Here is a 25,294-nt window from a genome sequence, read left to right as displayed (position 1 = left end):
ACCCACTAGGTCATAGCATATCACCAATGGACAGGCTCAATGTGCCAGGACAAGGCAAGTAGGCCATCCTCCCTTCAGCCTGCTCCTACAGATTGGGCAGAAACTGTCAAATCAAAGCACCCCCTGTCCCTTGACACACCTATAATGGCATGCCCAGAAAGAGCAGGATCAGATCTAAAAATTCAGACTTCTCTCCAGCTCTCTCCCTCTCCCTCTCTGCTGACTGGGTTGGTACCAAGCTTTAGAGTCCAGGAAAAAAGCAGGAAGCCCGTCTCTCTTAGACCAAGAACCCAAATCACTTGGTTCAACTCAGCTCTTACTGCAAAGCCTGGCACCAGCTGGTGTTGAGCCTGCTCAGCAGAACAAAGTACTACAGTTCAGGACTGTCTGTCAGACAGGGCCCCTTTTAAATTAAGCAAGCATTCTTCCTCTCAGAAACGTCTCAACAATACTGTAGCGGACAGTAACATTACCTACAGGGAAGTCTACTGTTGAATACTGTTGAATACAATACTGTAGCGGACAGTAAAGTTACCTACAGGGAAGTCTACTGTTGAATACTGTTGAATACAATACTGTAGCGGACAGTAAAGTTACCTACAGGGAAGTCTACTGTTGAATAGACTTTAGGAACTGAGAAAGATGCAAGGTGGCACAAATACCAAAACATTAAGAAGTAAGAGTACAGCACTTGATGGGTGAACTGAAGGGAAGAGCAACCGGAACACAGCACGAGGCATACATAAACAGAAAGCAGCTGCTGTATCTAAGGCATCACAGGGCACAAAGGAAAAGGTCGTTAAAATCCTTAAATACTTCTTGTTTGGAAAAAAAAAAAAGTCTTATCAGAGCTGGAGAAGTGGTCTACTTGCTGCTCTTCCAGAGAACCTAGGTTCAATTCCCAGTGCCCACATGATGGTTCACAGCCATTTATAACTCCATTGTGGGGTATCGGATACCGTCTTGTGGCCTCTGGTCACTGCATGTTAATGGTACGTACACATTCATGCAGGCAACCACTCATAATTAAATATATACATATGTTTATTATACACACACACACACACACACACACACACACACACACACACGGCTAGCTTAGGCCAGCAAGAAGGCTTATCAAGTAAAGATAACAAGCCTGACAACATACATTTGACACACATGGTATCAGGAAAGAACAAACTTTAGCAAGCCGTCCATATGAGGGGGAGGACGAGGATGAGGTTGAGCTTGAGGAGGAAGGAGGAGGAAGAGGGGGAAGAAAGCATTTCCGGAAGAAAAGCCTCGATGTACAAGAACTCGTGAAGACTGTGCATGCATCAGTCAAATGTGTGTTCTCCTGTCAGTGTCAGCCATGCCAGAGTCAACATGGAACAGAACCCACAGGTGCAATGCCAAGGAGTGAGGCTCACTGAGCAGACTCACCAGAGACTTCCAGTCCTTCAAATAAAGTCTGATTTTTTTTTATTATTAAATAAATGATGTAGATTTCACTGTCATTTTTAAAACCCTTCTGTTGGGGCTGGAGAGAGGGCTCAAGTTGAGAGTAGCTTGTTGCTCTTGCACGAGAGTTCAGTTCCCAGCATCTTAGAGCTACCTCTTACTCCAGGTCCAGAGGACCCAACATCCTCTTCTGGATTTTGTAAGCATCTCTAAGCCAGAGAAAACACACACAAACACACATGTACACATAGATTTTTTAAAAAGGGTTTTGTTAGCAGTAAGACAAGTAATAAATTTTTACATTTTTTTTTCATTTGGGCTTCCAGAAGCTATACTTATCAGATGCGTTTTATTTTGTTTGCCATGACACCTCACCTGCACATTGGGTGGCTGTGGACTGAGTGGTCTTTTCTGACACCAATTATTCTCCAGCCTGAGGAGAGCCTGTGCTCTGTTTTTACACTCTGAGTCTTGCTGTCAGGTCAAGAGCCCTTTGCAGATGAGGAATGAGTCATAAAACAGAATCTGGGCTCAGCTAGTTACTGGAAATAACACCATCATAACACCAAGCACCAACTCGTCCTGATGGGTATTATACTTTATTTTCTTCTCCTCTTAATCTTTAAGAAGAATTAAGGTTACTCTCTCCCTAGCTCTGTAACTAGATGGTTACAGTTAGGTGTGTCTTGAAATTATATACAAGAACACTTTCCTTGTCAACCCTTAATAACCTACAGCTTTTACAAATTGCTTCCTTTATTTTTGTTTTGTTTTGCCATAGTTTCTACAGAAATTAATTCTAGAGGCCTGTAGTCTTTACCTGGAACATTTTGAACGAGAGCGTAGTTTTCAGATCGAGAATGACTTCGTTCTCTGCCACACGGTCAAGCTTTAAATGAGCGTTATGGAATACAGGTGTTACGGGTATTAGAACACTGTGCAATTTGTGCTGTGGTTGGATACCTGGAAGAGGGGGGGTGATTTTCAAAAGCAAGAGGGGGTAATAAACCTGAATTGACTTCAGTTCTCCAAAATTTAGGAAACACTCTACATTCTGATCTAATCCTTAATGAAACTACAGGTAATGCATTTAAAGGGATTTAAAATGGAGCCAAGAAGCATATACACTAAATGTACTGTACCCCACCCCCAGAGGCTCTGTTTAATCTCTTAATAGTCGCTGTAACCCAAGCCTTTTCTCCACTCTAGCAGGAATCTGACAGTCCTGTTCATTAAACTCTCTAATCAAAATGCCTCCAGAGAGCCAGCGATTGCAACAGTGCTGTCTGGGGTGGCTCCTCCACCCCCAGGGTGCAGTTCCCAACTTTCTACTTCCTCCTGGTGAACAGATCTCTCCTTTCCCCAGACCTGAAATTTCCTTTCCCCTCACGAATCTTCATCAGCAATTAAACAAAGGATACCTCCTCCTCCCCAGGGCTCCACCACTGCTCCCTTTGTTTCCATGGCAATCTGGGCACTTCATACAGAACTTTCAAAGGCTGCTTTGGTATTAGCTGTACTGATGGTCACTTGGAAACAAAAGTGCTGGGAAACAGAGGCTAGTGTGGCAGTGAGCTGGATGGCTGTGGTGGCTGGGAGGTGGGGAGGAGGGAGCACCAGGGATGACCTTAGAGAAGGCTCAGTGTCTAGCCTTGTCAATTCCTCTGCCAGTGGACATTTCCCAGAACCCAACACTTCCGGAGGAGAGGCAATCCCTCCACCGCAAATTCTTCCGATGGACGCTGTCACATTCTGAAGAGGCTAATTAGAACCAGACTCAACCATCAAGAATGGTTTTCATTTGTCATATTTTATCAGGAAATTCTATACAACCTTTAAAAATGTGGCATCTTCCTCTCTGTCCCTTTCTCGATGTCTCCTCATTGTCCTAAGACACTAAAACACCAATCATTAATTCACTGATAGCTATTGTTCTCCCAGCATTCCCCAGTATCTGATAGGTCCTGATCTCATTGACTCAACTCAGTCCAACAATAAGAGCTGTTATATTGACCCCATTTTATTGATAAAGAGCTGAGCATCCCCATGTCAAAAGGTCACAGAACATAGTCTAATGTGAGTGAATCAGGGCACTTGGGAAGTTGAGCAATCTCCCTGCAGCATCCAGTTGGTTCCCTTACTCACTTCCCCAACTTCCTAATCAAAGCAAAAGCTGCTTCTGCTGTGCTTCAGGAACCTGTTTCCTTTTACCCAGTTCAGTTAGAGAAACGACCCAAAGGAAATCTATTCATTTCAGCTTGGGGACTGGGGAGACAGCTTAATTGGTAAAGAGCTCGCCTTGCAAGCATGAAGACCTGTGTTTGATCCCAAGAGGTTTTTGTTTTGTTTTGTTTTGTTTTGTTTTGTTTTGTTTTGTTTTGTTTTGTTTTTAAGCCAGAGACAGGTTTGGTAGTGTGTATTTGTAATCCTCAACAGAGGGATTTCTGGGACTCACTTACCAGCCAGCCTAGTCTAAGTTCAAGTTCAGTGAAAGGTAAGAAGTTGTCTCAGAAAGAAGGTGGGACCAGTAAGGGGATGGGGAAGTGCTTGCCCCCAACCCCAGTGATCTAAGTTTTAACCCCAGGCTCCAAGTGGTAGGAGAGAGACAGCGCTCTCAAGTAGACCTCTGACCTCTACACACATGATGTGGCATGTGCACATGCACACACAGATACAGACACACACTCTCTCACACACACATACACACACACTGAATATAAATGAACAAATAAATGTGATAACAAAAGAGGGAGGATGGTACCTGTCTTAGTCAGGGTTTCTATTCCTGCACAAACATCATGACCAAGAAGCAAGTTGGGAAGGAAAGGGTTTATTCAGCTTACATTTCCACACTGCTGTTCATCACCAAGGAAATCAGGACTGGAACTCAAACAGGTCAGGAAGCAGGAGCTGATGCAGAGACCATGGAGGGATATTACTTACTGGCTTGCTCAGCCTGCTCTCTTATAGAACCAAGACTACCAGCCCAGAGATGGTCCCACCCACAAGGGGCCTTTCCCCCTTGATCACTAATTGAGAAAATACCCCACAGCTGGATCTCATGGAGGCATTTCCTCAACTGAAGCTCCTTTCTCTGTGATAACTCCAGCTGTGTCAAGTTGACACAAAACTAGCCAGTACAGTACCTAAGGAATGACAAATGAGGCTTTCCTCTGGCTTGCACACATACATACACGCGTGCACATACACACAGAGACACACACATGCATGCATATAGCACATAAGCATACATGCATACAACACATACATTCATATAACACACACATGCATACAGCACACACACATTCATACAGCACACACACAAATGCACACACAGATGCACACATACACATACAAAAACAGTGCTGTCATTTCAGGGTACCTGACTAGAGGGTGCTGTTGTTAGGTGGCAGTCTTCCAGACTGAGGCTTTGGGCAGAAGTGACCTCTTCAGGGCCTCGCAGCAATTTTCTGCTGTCTTTGCTCTCACGTATCTTACATTGCTTTTTCTACTAACTCTCTGAAAGCAACACAAAAGAACTCTGCTTTTTGGTGTGACTATGATGACAGGTCTTATAGCTTAGCAGTTATATAATAGGTATCAGATATGCAAACCCAAATAGAAAACTAAGTCTCGACTTGATTCTGAATTCTATGACAAAATGCTAACACCCTTCAGAAATGCTCTACCATATCGCCCACCCTTTGTGACCCTTTCAAGGCTTTTCATGGCCCCACCTGGGCTTTTTAGCTAAATCTATTAGCCAATTAAAGTCAGCAATCATATCATGCTTATACATGCCCCACTGAACCAAGCGTGTTTGTTCTGCTTGGTTGATTTATGTTAGCGAAAACACCATATCACCTCATGTTATTATTATTATTATTATTATTATTATAGTGTCAAGAAGCTGTAGGTTTTATGTAGGGCGCCGTTTATATTATTCATGAGTCCATGACCTAAAGTGTCGTGGGGGTGGCCCCACTTGGAAGCATGCTGCAGAAAAACAACCTGTTCGCCTTTAAGAAGGAAAAAGAAGCGCGTTGCTTGTTCTCAGGAAGGTGGATGAGATTGAAGATCATCATGGTGAGCAAAACTGGTCAGACTTGGGAAGACATGCATCACATGATTTTGAAATATATAGAACCCAAAAATAAAAGTAACAGACATGAAGGTAGAAAAAAATCAGCAGGAGGTAGTGGGGGGTAAGTGTGTCGATGGCGATTATGAAGGATGCATCTTTATATGCATGAACTAAGCATGTTATATTGTACTGTTTTGTACAATAGAGCCTACTAAATAAAGAAATGTAAGTAAATAATGAGAGGCAGAGAGACAGAGAGTGAGCCAGGCATGGTGGTTCATGCCTGTAATTCCAGCACTTAGGAAGCTGGGGCAAAGGGATCATAAATTTGAGGCCAGAATGGATTACACAGGGAGACCATGCCTAGGGGTGAAGAGGAAAAGAACCTGAATCCAGGTAAACCATGACCTTCTAAAATAAGAAGCAGGGAAGAGCAGTTCAAAGACTGGACGGTCACCACCAGAATAATAGGAAAGGAGGGATGGTTAAAAAAATAATTGCTTTGGCAGTAAGAAATATTGTAAATCTCTCTCTCTCTCTCTCTCTTTCTCTCTCTCTGTGTGTGTGTGTGTGTGTGTGTGTGTGTGTGTGTGTGTGTTGTTTGGCTATTTATTTATTTGTTTTGGTAGTGAATATGGACAACCTTCATTTTTTTTCAATGTATAGTAGTCACATAATTATAATCTAGTTTGTTTTCTACTGCTGTGGTAAACACCATGAGCAACCTTGGAAGGAAAGGTTTTTTGACATACAAATTACAGCCAAGGCAGGAATGGGGGCAGGAGGAGCAGGCAGGAACTGAAGCAGAGATTGGGTAGCAAAACGGCTTAGTGGCTTGCTCAGTTGCTTTCTTACACAGCCCAGGAGCACCTGCCGAGGGACAGTAATGCCCATAGTAGTCTGGGCCTTCTCACATGAATCCTTAATCAAGATCATGTCCATGCACATGCCCACAGGTCAGTCTGATGGCGTCAGTTTCTCAACTGAGGCTCCCTCTTCCCAATGACTCCAGTTTGTATCAAGTTTGAAAGAAAGAAAAAAAGAAGAAGAACACAGTCACACTGCATATTGTGACAAAGCCCTTCCTTAAGCTGTCACCCTCACCAACTGAGATATTCAGATCACTGTCCTGTGACAGACTCAACTGTGAAGCCAGAGAGTAAACGGCCCACGCAGGCCCACTGCCCTGGTCTTCCTTGGGACCCTCCGTGGAAGGACGAAGTAAGGTTTCAGCCCAAAGAAAGCTTCTCAGCAGGGGAGTTTTAGGCATCGTTCCAAGAAGATCTGGAAAGCCCAGATAGTAAGCTGAGCAAAGAGGAGAAGACCAGGGCTGTCACAGGGCTCTGCTGGGAAAGAACAAAAGCTGTTTGTTTAAGGGGGGAAGAAATCAAAATAGCATTTACGGTTCCAGAAGAGGAAGCTCCAGTCACGGACACATCAGACTTGTCGAGGCTTAGCCTCGGAGGCTTAGACATTCTCCTAGGAAAGGCATGGCAAGAAACAGCCTGGGGTGCTCCCAGCCCCTGGCTCCTGTCTCTTCAGCCCATTCCTTCCTTTGTGTTTACAGACAGAGAGCTCAGGATCTGCAGATTAGAAGCAGTAATGAGGATGGTGTTTATGCAGGACCGTGTTACAGGCAGCTCGGAGCACTTGGCAGGCTGTCTTGCTGGCACTGCCTGACTTTTAGAGGAAGGGACTGTAGCTGGCAGGGGTCTCTATCTACACCAAGGAGCCCAGTGGCACCTATCTACGCCTGTGCTGACACACTGCGCACACCTCGTCAACGTCGTGACTTTAACTACTTTGCCCTCTAGATCTCTCCCCTTCTTCTCTTCCTTCCTTTCCCTTCATTCCTGTTACGAGGTCTCCTATGTGACCCAGGCTGGTCTCATGATCTTCCTCCCTAGTCCCTCCTATCTAAAATGCAGGGAGTAACAGGTATGTCCCATCACTTCTGGACTACTTTTTGGAAATCCAGCTTTTCTATCTCAATCCAGATGACCTGTGTCTAATTTGTTTTCTAGTGCTGTGATAGACACCATGACCAGAACCTATGGAGGAAGGGGTTTGTTTCGTCTTATAACTTACAGCTTGACAAGAAGGTAAGTCCTGGCAAGAATTCAAGGCAGGAAGCTGGAGGCAAGAACTAAAGCAGAGGCTATGGAGGGATGCTGCTTACTGGCTTGCTCCCCATCGCTTGTTCATCCTACTTTCTTATATACTCATGACCACCTGCCTAGGGCTGGTCTGGGCCTCTCCACATCCATCATTAGACAAGAAAATGCCCCACAGACTTGTCCATAGGCATTGATAAAGACATTGTCTCAGTTGGGGTTCCCTCTTCCCTGATGATTCTAGGTTGTATCAAGATGACAAAAAGCTAAACAGGACAAATCCAAACATAAAGAAGTCCCTGGAGTAATTAAAAATGAAATTCCATGTCTGCATCCACGCTGCGTTGATGTCGATGGCCCACATTACCACTGAAGGCCATGTGGGTGCCATGGTCTGTGCTGTAGTCTGAACCCATGTCGGTGTGAGCGGCCTTCACTGCCACCTGAGGTGTGAGCGGCCTTCACTGCCACCTGAGGCCATGTTGGTATCCTTGGTCTGTACTGCTGCTGAGGGCTGTGATGGTGTCCATGGTGTGTGCAGTAGCAGAGGGCCAGGCTGATGTCCATGGTCTGTACTGCTGCATTAGGTCAGCAGCTAGGGACTGCCCCAGACCCTCTGGGTCCCTGTGTCTGCGTGGAACGGGTCTCTAGTCGCAGGTGGGCAAAGCGTGGATGAGACAGACAGATGCATACAGGGGAGGTTGTGTGTATTTGTCAGGTCAAGCATCAAACTTTTTATAGTACAGAGAATACAAGGGGTTGGAAGTCACATCAGGCAAGGTACATTGAAGTTACCAGGTACAAAACAAAGGAATGACTTCAAAAGGAATTACAGGAACCAGATATATGTTTACAGTAAAGATAAAGCAGTCCTGCCTAGGATCAGCTTAGTGACAGGCAAGGATTTCACACTCTAGTGTTATACCTTTGAACCTTGTGAAGGCTAGCACCAGGGGGTTCTGCTCTTGGCAGACCTCAGGAATAATGCAATATCACAACCCCCCTAATTTCCTAGGCCTTGCTAAGTTCTTATTAGTGTAACTTTTAAGTATCTGGAGAATCTCCATTTGTCAGGAGAATATACCAACTTGCTTTTAATATGCAATGTAACCTGTACTGAAGATTTCTATCTCAGTGAGATTCCCTGGTTCTTTCTGCAGACCAGTTGAGCCACTGGCTCTGTCTATTGTAATGCTTAATTAGTTGCTGAATAGGTTAACTTCCTTACTGCCTTCTCACAGAATTCTAAGCTCTGCAGCTTCTGGGATCTTGGAACACTGGGGGAATTAACTATAACAGAATTTAATCTTAAAGGGCATTTATAATAAAATATTAAAAGAGAGCTCATAGATCCGTACATCAGACTAACTCGGGAATAGAGTGTGAGTATGAGAACGCCAAAACTCCAGGAGGTGAGTTTGTTTGAAACTCTCTGCCTCGTGAGTGGCTTCAGACCCTGTCAAGCTGACTCGACCGGAGTGCGTGGCAAGGGACCATGTGGATGTCCGAGGTCCACACTGTCGCCAGAAACCATGTGTAACTCCATAGTCCATGCTCCAGCTGACTGTGGTGTTGATGACTGCAGACTCACACGGCTTCTGGTGCAACCCCTCCCCTCCTCCACCCTCCCAGAAAACAACACCATAGACAGAAAGCCTCTAAAGAGAACTCTTTAGAATTGTGATAAGGATGCTGAAGTTTAGCTCTCCAGAACTGACGGCTTTTGTGCAGGTGAGAAAGAACTCAGTTTTCTTTAAGGGTCTGGCTAATTAGAGTCTGACCATGCTCCAGTGAGGATGTTGTAACACAATTGGACTTTCTTTTCCTCCTCCTCCTCCTCCTCCTCCTCCTCCTCCTTTCCCCTCCTCCTTCCTCTTCTTCCTTCCTTCTCTTCCTCCTCCTTCTCCTTCCTCTTCCTCTTTCCCCTCCTCTTCCTTTCTCTTCTTCCTCCTCCTCTTTCTCTCTCTCTTCCTCCTCTTTCTCTTTCTCCTCCTCCCCTTCTTCCTCTTCCTCTTCTTTTGGGGGGAGGTCCCAAGGATGGAAGACAGACCTGGGAGGACTGAGAAGTGAGGGTGCTCAGGGTTCATGATGTGAAATTCCCAAATAATCAACAAAAATATGATTAAAAACTGAAACTCTAAGGAAGGCCATTTGGAGACATATGAGACCACTGCTTAAAGCCATGTGTGCACACTGCAGTTCTGAAGAGCAAACATTAGCTAGGTCTACTTCGTGCACAAAGAGAGTTCCCATGACCTAGAAGCTTCTAGGAGAACCTCTATCCCTAATCACCTTAAGAAAAACATAGCATGGCTGGTGAGATGGCTCAGTGGTTAAGAGCACTAACTGCTCTTCTGAAGGTCCTGAGTTCAAATCCCACAACCACATGGTGGCTCACAACCACCCGTAATGAGATCTGACACCCTCTTCTGGTGTGTCTTAAGACAGCTACAGTGTACTTACATATACTAATAAATAAAACTTTAAAAAAAAAAAAAAGAAAAGAAAAAGCCGGGTGTGGTGGTGCACGCCTTTTAAAAAATTAAAAAGAAAGAAAGAAAAACATAGCATATCCAGGGCTGGCAGAGTGCTTGCCTAGCACACATGAACCCTTTGGTTCCACTTCCAGAATTGCATAGTAGGGCATATATGGTAGTGACGCTGTAAACCTAGCACTCAGGAAACAGAGGCAGAAGGGTTAAACTTCAAGGACATCTTTGTCTACATCCATAGCAGGTTGAAAGTCAGCCTAGGATACATGAGACCTGTCCAAAAGAAAGAAAGATGGAAGGAAGCAGAGAGAGAGAGGAAAGGAGAGGGGGAAGGAGGGAGGGAATGAGAGAAGAGAGGGAGGGAGGGAAGGAAGGGAGAGAGGGAAGGAGGGAGGGAATGAGAGAAGAGAGGGAGGGAGGGAAGGAAGGGAGAGAGGGAAGGAGGAAAGAGAGGGAAGGAGGGAGGGAAGAAGGAAGGAAAGAAGAAAAGAAGGAAGGACATTCCAAATCTGGCATGGTGGCTGACACCTATAATCCTAACACTTGGAAAGCTGAGGCAAGAGGTTTACCATGAATTCAAGGCCAAAGGGATTACCATAAGTTCAAGACCAGCTTTAATTACAGAATGAGACCCTGTTTCCAAAACTAAAAGAAAGAAGAAAAGAGAATGAGAAAAGAGAGAAAAACTCACTTCGGGTGAATTATACTTTAACAATTGATAGTCTATATTTAGATTGATAGTCCCTTAAGTTATCAACAAATATAAATAATTTGTGATGTTATTTAGTGTCTTTTAAAGTGTCTCACAAGTGTTGGCTATGTACAATTAAGTTTCCTCCTTTCCAAAGGGGAAAGAGCAGTCAGACTTGGGAGTGCAATTCTGACTTCATCTACAGTTTTCATAAGGGCTCTGGGCAAGTGACTCCTCCTCCCTGGTTCTGCTTCTGAGTTGCACAGAACTGTAAGCTGAATGTAAGCTGACATGTTCCCTCCCACCCTCTCCTGTAAGTATCTTCCAAAACAGGTGAATTTCAGGTAACTGTAACAGATGGGTTTCTGATAAGTGACAGCAAGGCGTATGCTGTTTGTCGTGCACAGAAAAGCTTCTTGCTGACAAAATGCCATGACACTGGCGGACAGTCTAGGTATACCAATGTCTACAAGTCCAGGAAAAGCTGGATGAAATTAAAGTTCAGGTTGTCTATCCCATGGTTGACAAGTATAATGAGAACATTTCAGAACTATGGATGAACAGAGAGAAATAGAACAAGATAAACCACTTGACAGCTTTTGGGATGCTCAGATATTGCTTGATTTCCTACCTCTCACCACTATTTCAACCTATATTTGTTTTTAAATGCCATGTAGGATTTAGTGTGGTTCCATTTTTCAGTTTACAATGCCTGAAATTTACAGTGGTAGAAAACTGGAATTTTGATCTATTCCCAGGTTACATCTGAAATTACTATACTCATTGGATAGCCATAGCAAGCTAGACCCCGGGTCTCCATACAGATATAACTGGGCTCAGCTGATACTGCACAGTGTGTTGTGATGTTGCTAAGCCATGCTGTCTAGTAAGTTATATGATGATTTGAACACTTGGTCCCTAGCTTGTGACATTGTTTTGGAATGTTATAGAACCTCCAGCCTGCTGAAGACAATGATTCACACTGGGCATGGGCCTTAGGGTTTCTAGCCTGGCCCCACTGTCTGTTCTGTATCTGTTTCTGGGTGTGGATACACTGTATCCAACCACACTCTTCCTGCTGCTGTTGCCATGCCTTCCCTTGTGTACTGTCTACCTTCCCCACCATTGTGGACTGTGTCCCTCTGGAACTGTGAGCCAGAACAAACTCTGTCTCCTTTGAGTTGCTTTTGCTGAGGCATTTAAACACAGCAGCAGAAGAGAAACTAAGACACATCTTTGACTCATGACATGTTCCACAGATGATGGGTTCCTGGGGACATTAACCCACTATAAGCCAAGGATTACACACACGTATTTATAACCCTTTCTACTTGTACTAACATGTTCACCATTCCAAGATTGACTCTGATCTATGTAAATGGGTCCCAGCTCACTAAGGTCCTGGCTGTCTCCAAACCATTAGCTGACCTCTAAGGGTGACACTGCTGCTGATATTTCTACCATATTACTTCCTGTGTGCCAATTATATAGAGCTTACTATAAACCTTACCTGCCATGTCCAGCCTGGCTGCAGAAGGAATGATGTGTGTGACAAGGTTCCCACCCCTGGAGCAGAGCCAGCAGGGGCATAGGTCTTCTCAATGGCTGACAGTTGCTGTAGGCATAATGCTTGTTTGTATAATAATTTGTATATTTTACTTTATGTTCCTCCTTCAGGGACTGATTTTCCTGCAAAGGTTAATAACTCCATGATAATCAGAAACAGCACGATTCCGGGGAGTTAAGAATATGTCTGTTGCCGGGTGGTGGTGGTGCACGCCTTTAATCCCAGCACTTGGGAGGCAGAGGCAGGTGGATTTCTGAGTTCGAGGCCAGCCTGGTCTACAAAGTGAGATCCAGGACAGCCAGGGCTATACAGAGAAACCCTGTCTCGAAAAACAAACAAACAAACAAACAAACAGAATATGTCTGTGTTCCTCAGCAAAATAGCAATGTTGTAACCTTCAGGATAGCCCTTAAGGTGGTGGGAAAGAACTCAGAAAATGTGAGTTCAAGAATCTATAAATCAATGTAAGACTATTCTTCACAGGATTTCCTAACTATGCAAAATATAAAGATGCAATATGAATTGTATGAGGGCCTTCATGGACCTGAAAGAACAGAGGCAGCTGCACTGATGAGCCAGCTTTGTCAGAAAGATATTAAGGAAGGAGATAAAATGATTTTGGGAGTGGTGATCAAAGCACAGGATCCCACCAGCTAAGCTTATTGTTTGTGTTTGCAACTGAACAAGGAATAGTTTGGATTTTTAATCTGAAATTAACTACAATCCATAAATGCGGGGGAGGGCACACTTGTGATTCAGATCTTGAGGCTAGGAAACACAGGCTTTTGATCTTGATCTTGAGGAATAATGGCCATGAAAATCTTAGGCCCAGGCATGGTGGTACACACCTTTCATCCCAAGAGACAAAGGCAAGATTTCTGAGTTCAAGGCCAGCCTTGTACAAAGCAAATTCCAGATAAAGAAAATTTTAGGTCTAGGTGTGGTAGTACATGCCTTGAATCTCAGCATTCAGAAGACAAGAGCCATGCAGATCTCTAAGTTCAAAGTCAATCTACAGAGCAAGTTATAGGACAGCCAAGCTTAGGCAGTGAAGGAGTTGGGGGGCGGGGGGGGGGGGGGAACGGGACAGAAAACTGGTGATAATAGAACAATGAGGCCATGTTTGGCAAGCAGCAGAACTTGGCAGCTTCAGCCATTTGGCTCTGTCTTTAGAGGGGGCTAAGTTCATAAAATGCTGATTTGTGGGATAGTCAAGAAAAGAACCTGGGGTAAATGATTAAACTGATATGCAATTCCTAAGGAAGTGTCTTATACAAAATAAAAGTCTGGGCTTTGGTCTGCAAGAAAGAGCTCTCTCTAGCAGAGGACAGGGCTGTCAGCTTGCACCCATCACTGATTCTGTGTCATTCTTCCAGTGCTCCCACTCATCCCTTCCTCAGGACCTCTGACCAAGTTGAGGCTGGTCCTCGGCACTTACCTACATACATATTTATCCCCCCAAAACTTAGAGAATCCATCTTTTTTGGAAATTCCAAATGATTAATAATGTTCTTGAGGACTCAATCACATATGAAACACATATACCTCACACTCAGGAACAAAACTCCAAGCCCCATAGACTAGGGAATTATTTTTCCAATATATGTGTTTAGTAGCCTTTCTAAAACCCATTTTTTCTAAACAAAACACACAGATCATAAAGTCAAGTTGCTCAGCCAGAAATACCTTTCATTTGAACCCTTTAAACTGAGTTGAAGATAGTTTTCAAAAGTTGTTTTTAGGACCTTGCTAAACCACTCCTGGGCATAGACCCAAAGGATGCTCCATCCTATCATAAGAACACTTGCTCAATTATGTTCATAACAGCTTTAGTCATAATAGTCAGAAAGTGGAAATAACCTAAATGTCTCTCAACTGAAGAGTGGATAAAGAAAATGTGGTACACTTACATAATGGAATATTACTCTGATATTAAAAACAGTGACATCATGAAATTTGCTAGAAAGTAGATGGAACTAGAAAAGATCATCTTGAGTGAGGAAAGACAAACACGGTATATATTCACTTATGAATGGATATTACCTATGAATTAAAGGATAACCATGGTAAAACCCACAGACCCAAAGAAGCTAAATAACAAGGAGGGTGTACTGGCTAGTTTTGTGTCAACTTGACACAGCTGGAGTTGTCACAGAGAAAGGAGCTTCAGTTGAGGAAATGCCTCCATGAGATACAACTGTAAGGCATTTTCTCAATTAGTGATCAAGGGGGAAGGGCCCCTTGTGGGTGGGACCATCTCTGGGCTGGTAGTCTTGGTTCTATAGGAGAGTAGGCTGAGCAAGCCAGGGGAAGCAAGCCAGTAAAGAACATCCCTCCATGGCCTCTGCATCAGCTCCTGCTTCCTGACCTGTTTGAGTTCCAGTCCTGACTTCCTTGGTGATTAACAGCAGTATGGAATTGTAAGCTGAATAAACCCTTCCCTCCCCAACTTGCTTCTTGGTCATGATGTTTGTGCAGGAATAGAAACCCTGACTAAGATAGAGAGCTTAAGGGGTGATACTTCAATCTCACTGAGAAGGGGAAACAGAATGACATCAAGGCTGGATCAGGAAGAAGATTGTCATAGGGATAGGAACACGAGGGGCTAGGTGGGGAGAAAATGGAGGGAGAAAGTAATGGGAGGGACAACTTGAATGGGGAGGGGCATCTCTTGGACAAGCTAGAAACCTAGGGCAATGTAAAAATCCCAGGAACCTATGAGGGTGACTATAGCTAAGACTACTAATAACGGAAGATAGGAAGCTTGATTTTCAAGACTTCCAATAGAGGAACTGGGACACCAACCCAGCCACAAAACCTTCAGCTTATACCTTGTCCTGCCTACAAGATGTGCAGGGGTAAAGATGGAGCAGAAATTAAAGGAATGGCCAACCAATGACTGGTCCACCTTGAGACCCATGCCATGAGAAGGAGCCCACCCCTGATACTGTTAATAATATTGTATTATACGGCTGGGCAGTGGTAGCACATGCCTTTAATCCCAGCACTTGGGAGGCAGAGGCAGGCATATTTCTGAGTTCAGAGCCAGCCTGATCTACAGAGAGAGTTCCAGGACAGCCAGGGCTATACAGAGAAACCCTGTCTCAAAAAAAAAATTGTATTATATTTGCAGAAAGGAGCTTAGCATAACTACTATCAGAGAGATTTCACCCAACAACTAATGGAATCAGATGCAGAGGTCCACAGCCAAACATTAAGTGGAGCTTGGGGAAGTCAGTGGAAGAGGGGATGGAAAGATTGAAGGAGCCAGAGGGGTCAAGAAAACCTATAGAATCAACTAACTTGGGCCCATAGGGCTCACAGACGCTGAACCAATAATCAGGGAGCCTGCATGGGGTAGACCTAGGCCCTCTGCACATAAGTAAAAGTAGTGTAGCTTGGTCTTCATTTGCTTTTGAGACCCTTTCCCCTACTGGGCTGCCTTGTCCAGTCTCAGTAGGAGAGGATGCTCCTAGTCTTCCTGCAACATGATATGCCAAGGCTGGTTGGCATCCGTGAATGGCCTTCCCTTTTCTGAAGAGAAAGGGAGGAGGAGTGGATGGGAAAGGGAGGACTAGGAAGAAGGGTTGAGGGGAAACTGTGGTCAGGATGTGAATTTAATTAATTAATCAACTAATTAATTAACTAATTTTTTAAAAAAGTCTTTTGAAGTTATTCTTAGGTTCAGGTGAAGTTGAGTGATAGAGCTTACCCAGCATGCAGAAGGTCCTGGGTTCCATATGCACACACACATGCATAGACACACACATATACACATATACATATTTACACACATACATACACACACATACACACACACATTTATATCAGAGGACATCAAGTGTCTTCTTCTATCACTCTCACCCCTATGTCCTTGAGATGCTTGCTCTCTCGCACTCTCTCTCACTTGTTCTCTCCTCTCTCTCCCTTCTCTCTCCCCCCTCTCTCTCCCCTCTCTCTCTCTCCTTTCTCTCTCTCTTCTCTCCCCTCTCTCTCTCCCCCTCTCTCTCCTTTCTCTCTCCTCTTCTCTCTCTCTCTCTCTCTCTCTCTCTCTCTCTCTCTCTCTCTCTCTCTCCCCCTCTCTCTCTCCCCCCTCTCTCTCTCCTTTCTTTCTCTCTTCTCCCCCCTCTCTCTCCTTTCTCTCTCCTCTCCTCTTCTCTCTCTCTCTCTCTCTCTCTCTCTCTCTCTCTCTCCCCCTCTCTCTCTCCTCTCTCTCTCTGAACTTGAAGCTTCCTGGTCCCACTGGGCTGCCTAGCTAATGAGTGTCAAAGATCAGCCTGTCTCCATCCCTCAGCAATGAGGTTATGAACACACATGGCCATATCTGCTTTTTTGTAGGTAGTGAGGATCTGAACTCAAGTCCTCCAGCTTGTGCAGCAAGCACTCCTACCCACTGAGCCATCTCCCCAACCTGGCACTCGGCCTTGTACTAGTACTGAAAAATTAATACAAGATGAATGGTATTTTGACATCTGATCAAGGCTTAATTCTAGTACAACTAACTACACAGACTGAAACACCACTCATGGCAGATCCTGCACATTTTTATGTGACTGTTTATTTATACTTCTCCTCTCTTGGCTCCACAGAATAAGCTCTTGTTCCACATTAAGTAACCTTGTGTGTTTATTCCCCCCTCACTGTCTGGGAGTCTAGTCCAAGTGTCTGGCAGAGAACCTTGATAGGGGATTGCAGAGAGTGGTCTGGCCATCAGACAAAGAGACAAGGAACACCCATTGCCATCCCAGAGGCTGGGCTCACTAGGTGTTGAGTGGGCCACCCAGACTAGGAGATACCAGTTGGTTTCCTTTGGCGTTACACTATAGTAAATTCCTTGGAAGCAAGGAGATGTTGTGGTTAAAATGGAGTTTAAACACCAGTGACATGGATCTGAATGTTAACTGTGCCATTTCTTGCTGTGCAATTATCAGCAAATCACCTGAATCCCCTGAGATCCTTTTTTTTTTTTATCTGTCACAGCAGGTGGAGGTGAAGAATGCACCCAATGATAGATAGGAAGAAGAACTTAGAGAATGACAGTTTACAAAATGTCTCTAAAGGTGCTGCATGCATTAGCGCTTGGGAACCAGTACTAACTTGGAGCTTTCCACTAAAATTCTCTACGCTTTGATGCAGGAAGTGTGGAGTCCAGCTTCCTCGGGGTAACTTCCATGATGTGGTCTGTTCAAATCAATAATGTGCTGCTATAGCAAGATGCCTGAGGCTCAGTAACATGTACTGCATAGAAATGTGTTGGTTTGCCGTTCTAGAGCCTGGCAAGTCCCGGATGAAGGAGCTGCCACTCCAGTGATGGCTCGTGCACTAAACCATCCTCTGGCAGAAAGGCAAACAGTGGCTGAGTGGTAACGCTTTTGTGGGTGCATTTGTAGCCTGACTCTTCTCACGAAGTCCCACCTCCAAGTAATGTTTGCATCGGGCTGAAGTTTCTAGCACATGTTTTTAAGGGACACATTCAAACCAGAAAATCATCTCAAGATCCTGTCCAAAAGGTTGATTGTTAAATATGAAAGGCATGTAAGAACGGCCCAGTTAAGGTGAAACCTAGAACTGTCTGACCTAGCACTCTCTGGCAGACCCTTGCTGGTTTCTGTTGTGCTTCTCCTTACGCGCTGTCAGCAGCGAGGCAGAGACCTTCAACTTCTCATTTGGTAAAGAAGTAAAATGCTTCTGCGTGACTTTGCATGGTTGCCAAGGAGATAACTTCTGGTGAGCTGGAAACACAGAATATTTAAAAATAAAACTCTTTGGGCTGGGACAATGGTTCAGGAGGTAAAATGATTGCCATATAAGCACAAAGACTTGCGTTCATGTCTCCCAGGACCATATAAAACGCTGAGAATGGCAGCGTGGGCTCATACTTCTCCTGCTGGCCAGGCAGAGAAAAGAGGGTCCCTGGAGCATGGTCACTAGCTCATCCTGTGCAGTTGGCAACTCTGACTTCAATGAAAGATCGTCCTCAAAAGCTATGATGGTAAGCAATAGAGGAAGACACCTATCATGACCCCTCACCACTACACGCGTGCGCACACCCATTCGCTACATGGGCAAAAGCTTAAAAATAAATAAATAAAATAAGGCAAATATAATTTTTCCAATGTTTCCTGTAAAAGTCAGGTGTGATGGTGCGTGATTGTAATCCCATCACTTGGAAGGTAAAGGCAAGAGGCCCAGGAGCTCAAGGCCATCCTCCATTATGTGGGTCATAATGATCAACTGTTTCAAACTAAAGTAAGTAAACAAGTAAATATCCCCTGAAGACATTAAATGCCATAAAAATGTGATGTTTATCATAAGTCACACATATATGTATATACACATACATATACAACCTCATCTTTAATAGACCAAAATTATTCTGTTAACTTTATTTTTTTCTTTTCTTTTTTCTTTCTCTTTTTGCTGTTTGTTTTGTTTTGTTTTTTGAGATGGCATTTCTCTATGCAGCCACGACTGTCCTGGAACTCACTCTGAAAACTAGGCTGGCCTCAAACTCACAGAAATCTGTCACCTCTGACTCCTGATTTCTAGGTTTAAAAAAGTGCACTGTCTTGTAATTCTTTTTGGTCTCCTATAAGTAGCAAATAAAAATATGGATATAAATGGAATTATTTTTTTAGTTTCCTGTGGCTTTGGTGTTGAAGGCGGCAAAGAAATATTTCCTGACTGAATTATCATGAATTACTATAAACAGGCAATTTATCAAGACAACACAAATACATAATTGTATAAGTAATCATTAAACACAAAATGTACACTTACATCAGAGAAAACACAATCCCAGAGACCTCTACCCAAAGCAGACAGGTCTTCCCAACCTTATTCCTCCCTTGCGATCATTGCTGACATCACTGTTACACGTCCTGTGAGACCCTCTTCATGGAAAGAGGCAAACTATAATGGGAAGGATTTCAGCATGGAAGCACTAATTACTCAGGCTGGCGCTGATGAGGTGATCGATCATCAAAATTATTTAATGATTGAATTCTCTAGCAACTCGATTAGGTCTTTTCTTAATTTTCATGAAAGCGAAGAATCAGAAACCTCCTGGGATTTGCAGAAAGATGTATTACTCCATCAATAGATCATTAATTTTCTTTACTTAAAAAAAAAAATTGGTTTTGGTCTGGCTTCCCAGAGCCCTAGTCCCCTGAGGCAATGGCTGGCTAGTGAGATGAGGAATGGAGAGAAATGTGTCTTGTGTCTGTGATGTGGTTATTAAATAGAAGGATCAAAAAGGAGAGCTCTCAGTTCCATCTAACAGCTCCCCACCATCCGGTGCTCAAAAGAACTATTTTAGGAATAAGTAAAATTAAAAAAAAAAAAAATCGCTAGCCCTGTGTGACCTTAGAAGGTGAGCATCTAGTCCTAAGGATCCAGGTACCCAAACTGGAAGGTCTTGGAATCTCTGCTAGGAGCTAAGTCTCCATGATGAATGGCTACACAGCTAGAGCTCCTCTGACATCTTCAAAGGGCCTCTTCCAGGCCCTCGCAGCACCCTTCCGAATGTCAGAGTCCAGTACAAGGAACTCTCAGAGAAGGGAATTCGGAAGTCCACCCTATTGTTGTTGTTCTTTATTTTAGAGATTCACAATTAATCTGGTGTGACACTCCACGCTGAATCTCTGATGCCTGGCATACAGGACCATCCAAAGCAAGCGTAGCCACTACCTCTCAGTTTCCAGAGGGACGATCCTGCTCTTCTCTCCATGGACAGCTCTCCCTTCTGCACGTGCTTCCTGCTAACGCTAGCCATGCCTTGTTAGAAGTGCTAATAGATCAGGAGAGTCTCTGAACAACCATAACCATACAGATGTTTCCTAAGTGTTTCTATTCATTCTTAAGTGCAAAAAGGTAAACATGGTGTTTCCCTGGCTAACCTTGCCATTAGACAGTACGGAGCCAGTCAACAGAGTATTATCATTAAATGTAAAATGAAAATTTAAATTTAGACGTGTGGAGTGTACATACATAGAGGTTCGTGTGCGTGTGTGTGTGTGTGTGTGTGTGTGCGTGCGCGTGCGCGTGCGTGTGCGTGTGTGTGTGTGTGTGTGTGTGTGTGTGTTAAAGAGAGAGGGAGAAAGAGATTGCATCTAAGAGTACAAGCCTGTCTTTCATTATACCCGGAGCTGCATGATATTTTTTTTTTTTTTGATCATCTGGTTTAAATTTTCCATTTCTCATTGCAAAACTCACAGTCAGGCTGAATAATAATGGAGATGAGTATACAGATTTCGAGGACCACAGCTGGGGAGCAAGACCTCCTAAGTTGTTTACTGCATGGGAATGCGGGTCAGGTCTCCATCGTTAGCATATGGTATGGGACATCTTAGCATCCTGTGATTTCTCTAATCCTCAGAAGAGAGACAAAAATAAGCCCTTTCGGGCTAGAGAAATCAGAGTTCAGTGGGCAAAGTGCTTGTGGTGTAAGTGCGGGGGCCTGAACTGAGTCATCAAATCCCACATTCAAACACCAGTACAGTTCTACACCTGAACTCCCAGAACTGAGTCCTGGGCCTGGCGGCCAGCTGGAATAGCCTACTGGGCAAGCTCTAGGTCAATGATGGGGCTCTGTCTCAAAGAAAATAAAAAATAAGAAATTAAGGTGAATGAATCTGAAAAACAGCAGCCAGGTTTAACCTATGGCCTGCACACGCACATACACACATACATGTGCATCTACAACACACGTGTGCCACACGTGTCACACACACACACCTCCTTTCCCTTTATTCAGCAGCAAGACAGTAAGTTAGAAGTTAACCAACTGTCTATGATGTCTTCACGTACATTTTGGTTAGCAAAGAAATGGCATCAGACTCTCTCTCCACGGCTGGTACTTAAAGTCCACACAGATCAGTTGGTATCTATTGGGAGAACTGGAGGAGAGCCTGCACTGTCTCCCCCCTCCGCCCCCTTTTGCATGCAGGAAGCTATAGAATTGACAGGATCTCTGTTGAAACGTCTGTCCTCACCTGTGAAGTTAGAAACTAGCTAATGAATATTTATAAGCCTCCTCTAGCCAAGGAAGGCAGATGAGAACAGTTGGAAGAAAGAAGATAAAGAAAGAATCAAATCTAGCTTTAAAAAAAAACAAAAACAAAAACAAAATCAAAAACTGTTGAGATTTCTTTTAGAATGTAAATCCTTTTGCAGGGGAAACAAGAGCGAGAGGGGTGGGGGGAGGGAGGGAATTCAGTCCTTACAGTTGAAGAGGAAATTTAGCAGCTGAAATGTGACAGGGTCAAGCCCTTAGCACCCCATATCATGGCGAAAGCGGTCTCTGGTCTCGCAAGCCTGAAAGCTAGACCACAGACACCGCAGAGCATCTGTTGGGAGAGCAGATGCATTATCGCGAGCGGTGATTAAAAGCGATCCCAGGTGTGAGGAACAGCTAGCTGGAGCTGATTTCCCAGCATGCCTCTGCTGATTGAGTCCCTGAGAGAAAGCAGCCCTGCTTTTCTCTCCTTGGTCTCTAAGGAGGAAGTAGGGAATTGGGAGAAGCAGGCAAGGCAAGCGGGTAGCATAAATCTGTCCTGAGGATTTCCTGGGAAAGCAGCTTCGACGCTGCTTGGTTTTCCCCGGGCTGGAGGTGATCACACACCCCGGGCTGTGGTGGGCACATCCTGTGTCAGGGCCACCAGCGCAGTTGCAGGTTTCTGTCCTGCGAGTGCGAGTGCGTCTGTGCTGACATAAGTCTTAGGGACGCAACAGCAGAGGAAAGGCATCTCCTTTCCCGTCAGTCTGTGAAGCTGGCATGTTGCAGGAAAGCAATCCGTAGGGCAGTGGGCTCTCAACCTGTGGGTCATGGCCACCAGCCTATTGGAAAAATATTTCTGATGGTCTTAGGAGCCTCCGACCATAAATTGATTTCCGTTGCTATTTCTTAACTAATTTTGCTACTGAGTGCTGTCTCAGTCCCTCAGACCACTGGAAATAGGTATTTACCCGCGGTCACGAATCACAGGTTGAGAACCGCTTCTGTAGGCGAAGGGTGCTGTGCTTATGTGTTTAAATGGGCTACATATGTGGAAGGACTGCGTTTATGTGTCATGACTGGGTCTTGAGAACAGTGACCACAATAGCCAGTGGATCTCACAACACACCAGAATCAAAGTCAAATATGTCCAACCTGTGCTAGACATATCCGGTAGGTCACACATGTCCCAAGATAGCCATGCCTGTGGTCCAGCACATTTGAAGATGACATTGTATTGCAATGTGAAAAGGTTAGACAGTGAGGTGTTTGGGGTTTCTTTGAGTTATCATTTTGATTCTGCCCTAAATGACATCCAAATCTTTCCAACTCTTAGTTTACTCTTTGCCTGTCTATTTTGGTCACATCCTGTACCTTATCTGGCTTGCTATGGAGAGGGACGAGGGTCACTTCTCACCCAGCAAGAGCTTTCGAGGAATGATTTGACACTGATGTACCATTGGGCCCGTGTGGCTGAAGGGGTGGTCAAGGATATAGCTTGACTGATAGAATGCTCTCTAAGCACACATGAAGCTGAGTTTGCTATCCAGCAGCACACACCAGCTGTGATGGTGAATGCCTGTAGTGCCAACACCGGGGACCTAAAGGTAGGAGGATCATACCTAAAGGCCTAAAGGCATTTAATATCATGCCTTTCTGCTTAGTGAGTTCAAGGACAGCCTGGGTTACATGAGGTCCTGCTTTGAAACAACAAGCAGGTGGGGGAGCAGCAAGACCCCAACACTTGATGCTGGTGGGCCATTGTTTGCAGTTCCAGATCAGATGCTGAACCTCAGCTCTCTGCCTCAATTATCTTGCCTCTAATTATCTTGCCACATACAGCCACTGAGTGCCACATCCGGCACTTTACATTGTAAAGTACAGGGCACCTAATATTGCCACAGCAGCTATCACCATGTTATTCTTCCTTCAAAATCTGGGTGACAGTCATTGGGGGAATGACGACACTGAGCCACAAGATGAACTTTTGATATCCTGAAGCTCCTTTGGGGTTGGAGGGGAAACCTGAGCTAGCAAGGATAGGGAGGTCGCTGGGAGCCGTGAGGAGACAGGAGGTGGGGGGCAGTGTCCCAGACCCTAGAGGTGAGGGGGTAAGGTGAAGAGGATTGCAGAAGATCAGCCATGATTCTGAGAGGGTCAATGCTCAATGGTCAGGACTAGACAGTTCTACCTGGACAATTAAAGCACAGTGTCCTGGCACAGTAACCAGTGCTTCCCAGCACGGAGTGTGACAGGACTCATACCTCTGGGTGCCTCCTGCAGAAGACATACGGAGCTGTTCACCTAAGCATGAGGTCCCTCTTATGGGACCTCAGGGAGAGCCTGGATATGCAAGCTACTGAATCAATGGTAGCTCCAGGTATGGATGCCGAGGTCCTGGCCATGCCCTGTACCACTGAGGTACACCCTTAGCACTGTGACTGTTTATCTATGACTCACTTATATGTACTGATAATATGCTGAGTGCAGCTTAGACTTAAAAATGGGCACAAAGAGATCTGGTATATGGCATTGTGCCTATAGTTAGCACTGTATTCTGCACTTAGAGATGTCTCAGCACTTGGGATGAAATTAAAGCAGGGGGATTACAAGTTTAAGGCCAGTGAGTCAATAAGAAAGAAAGAAAGAGACGGAGAGAGAGAGAGAGAGAGAGAGAGAGAGAGAGAGAGAGAGAGAGAGAGAGAGAAAGAAAGAAAGAAAGAAAGAAAGAAAGAAAGAAAGAAAGAAAGAGAGGAAAAGAGGGAAGGAAAGAGCGAGAGAGAGGGAAGGAGTAAGGGAGGAAGAGAGAGAGACAGACAGAGGGAAGGTGGAGGGGAAAGGAAGAAATAGTTTCAGCTTCGTACTGAAACTAAATGAAACACACACAAATCAAAGTTGAATTTTTTCCCCCTTCACCCTCAAGTCTGGCTATCCCTGATCTCTTACATGGGAGATGGGGACAGAGTAGAGGGTTTTCCCTCACACCTCAAAAGGATGGGAAAACCCAGGGCTGCAGACTCAGGTTGGAGTCAGAGCACTTGTCTAGCAAGCCCAGGGTTCAGTCCCTGTTGTGTGGGTTGGGGAGGTGGATTAAAAGGCAATTAAACTCGTTCTTTTCCTCAAACATGAGCCATCTGAAAACAGTGCCAGATGAGTCACAGTCTCATTGTTGTTTTTAAACTGATGTAAAACACATATCCCAAGTTATGTTATGTTATTCAGTAGGTTTCCTCCTCAGTAGAGTTGGGGTAATCACATCTTTTAAATCAGTAAATGATGTTATCAAAATAATCCTCATCTTTGAAATCTCACAAAAATTTCTATTTTACAATTTGCCCTGACTATCAAGGCTGCAAGAATAACATTTCCTATATATTCAAATCACTAACAGCTACACAACCTCCCCAGCCCCACGGAAAAGAGAAAAGAAACACCATCACATATGCTTGGCTAAGGGCTAAGTTATTCCAGGAGCCAAAAATAAAATAGGCAAATTGTTAGCACTGATGTAACACAACTGTAACCTCAGCATCACTGTGTCATGAGCAATGACTGTTAGAACACAGGGCTGGGTGCCCAAGGGCTGGTGGTAGCTGATCAGCAAGACTCTGTTTTCCTTCTCCATCTGCACTGCCAGCTCACGCTGTGCACCGCTCCACATGCACGGTGTAAGCATTCTTAGAATCCCAGCAAACTCGCCTCTGGATTTAGAATATAAAGGTTGCTCTCTGTGGTGGTTTGAATGAGAATGGCCTCCATAGGCTTATATATTTGAATACTTGGTCCCCATCTTATGGAACTATTTGGGAAAGATTAAGGGGTGTGGCCTTGTAGAAGGGGGTGTATTGCTGGGTATGAGAGTTGAGGTTTCAAAAGAGTCTTCTTGTCTCTTGTGTCTCCCTCTCTCC

At 44.5% G+C, this 25,294-nt stretch overlaps 1 long non-coding RNA gene across 2 annotated transcripts; it reads left to right on the top strand.

Annotated features, from left to right (window-relative positions):
• The first annotated feature begins 16,594 nt into the window (after positions 1 to 16,594).
• Gm39755 lies at positions 16,595 to 19,017 on the top strand. 2 transcript variants are annotated; one of them, XR_865945.3, is made up of 3 exons: positions 16,595 to 18,383; positions 18,523 to 18,640; positions 18,838 to 19,017. It is a non-coding gene; the product is annotated as a predicted gene, 39755 (long non-coding RNA). The 2 variants fall into 2 exon arrangements; XR_865946.2 differs by having other exon boundaries at positions 16,595 to 18,118; positions 18,231 to 18,383; positions 18,523 to 18,843.
• The last annotated feature ends 6,277 nt before the right edge of the window (positions 19,018 to 25,294 follow it).

Source organism: Mus musculus, chromosome 2, assembly GCF_000001635.26.
Source record: "Mus musculus strain C57BL/6J chromosome 2, GRCm38.p6 C57BL/6J".
In the NCBI taxonomy this organism is placed as follows: Eukaryota; Metazoa; Chordata; class Mammalia; order Rodentia; family Muridae; genus Mus; species Mus musculus.
The sequence above is the reverse complement of the archived record's forward strand: the minus strand, read 5'-3'. Positions and strand labels throughout refer to the sequence as shown.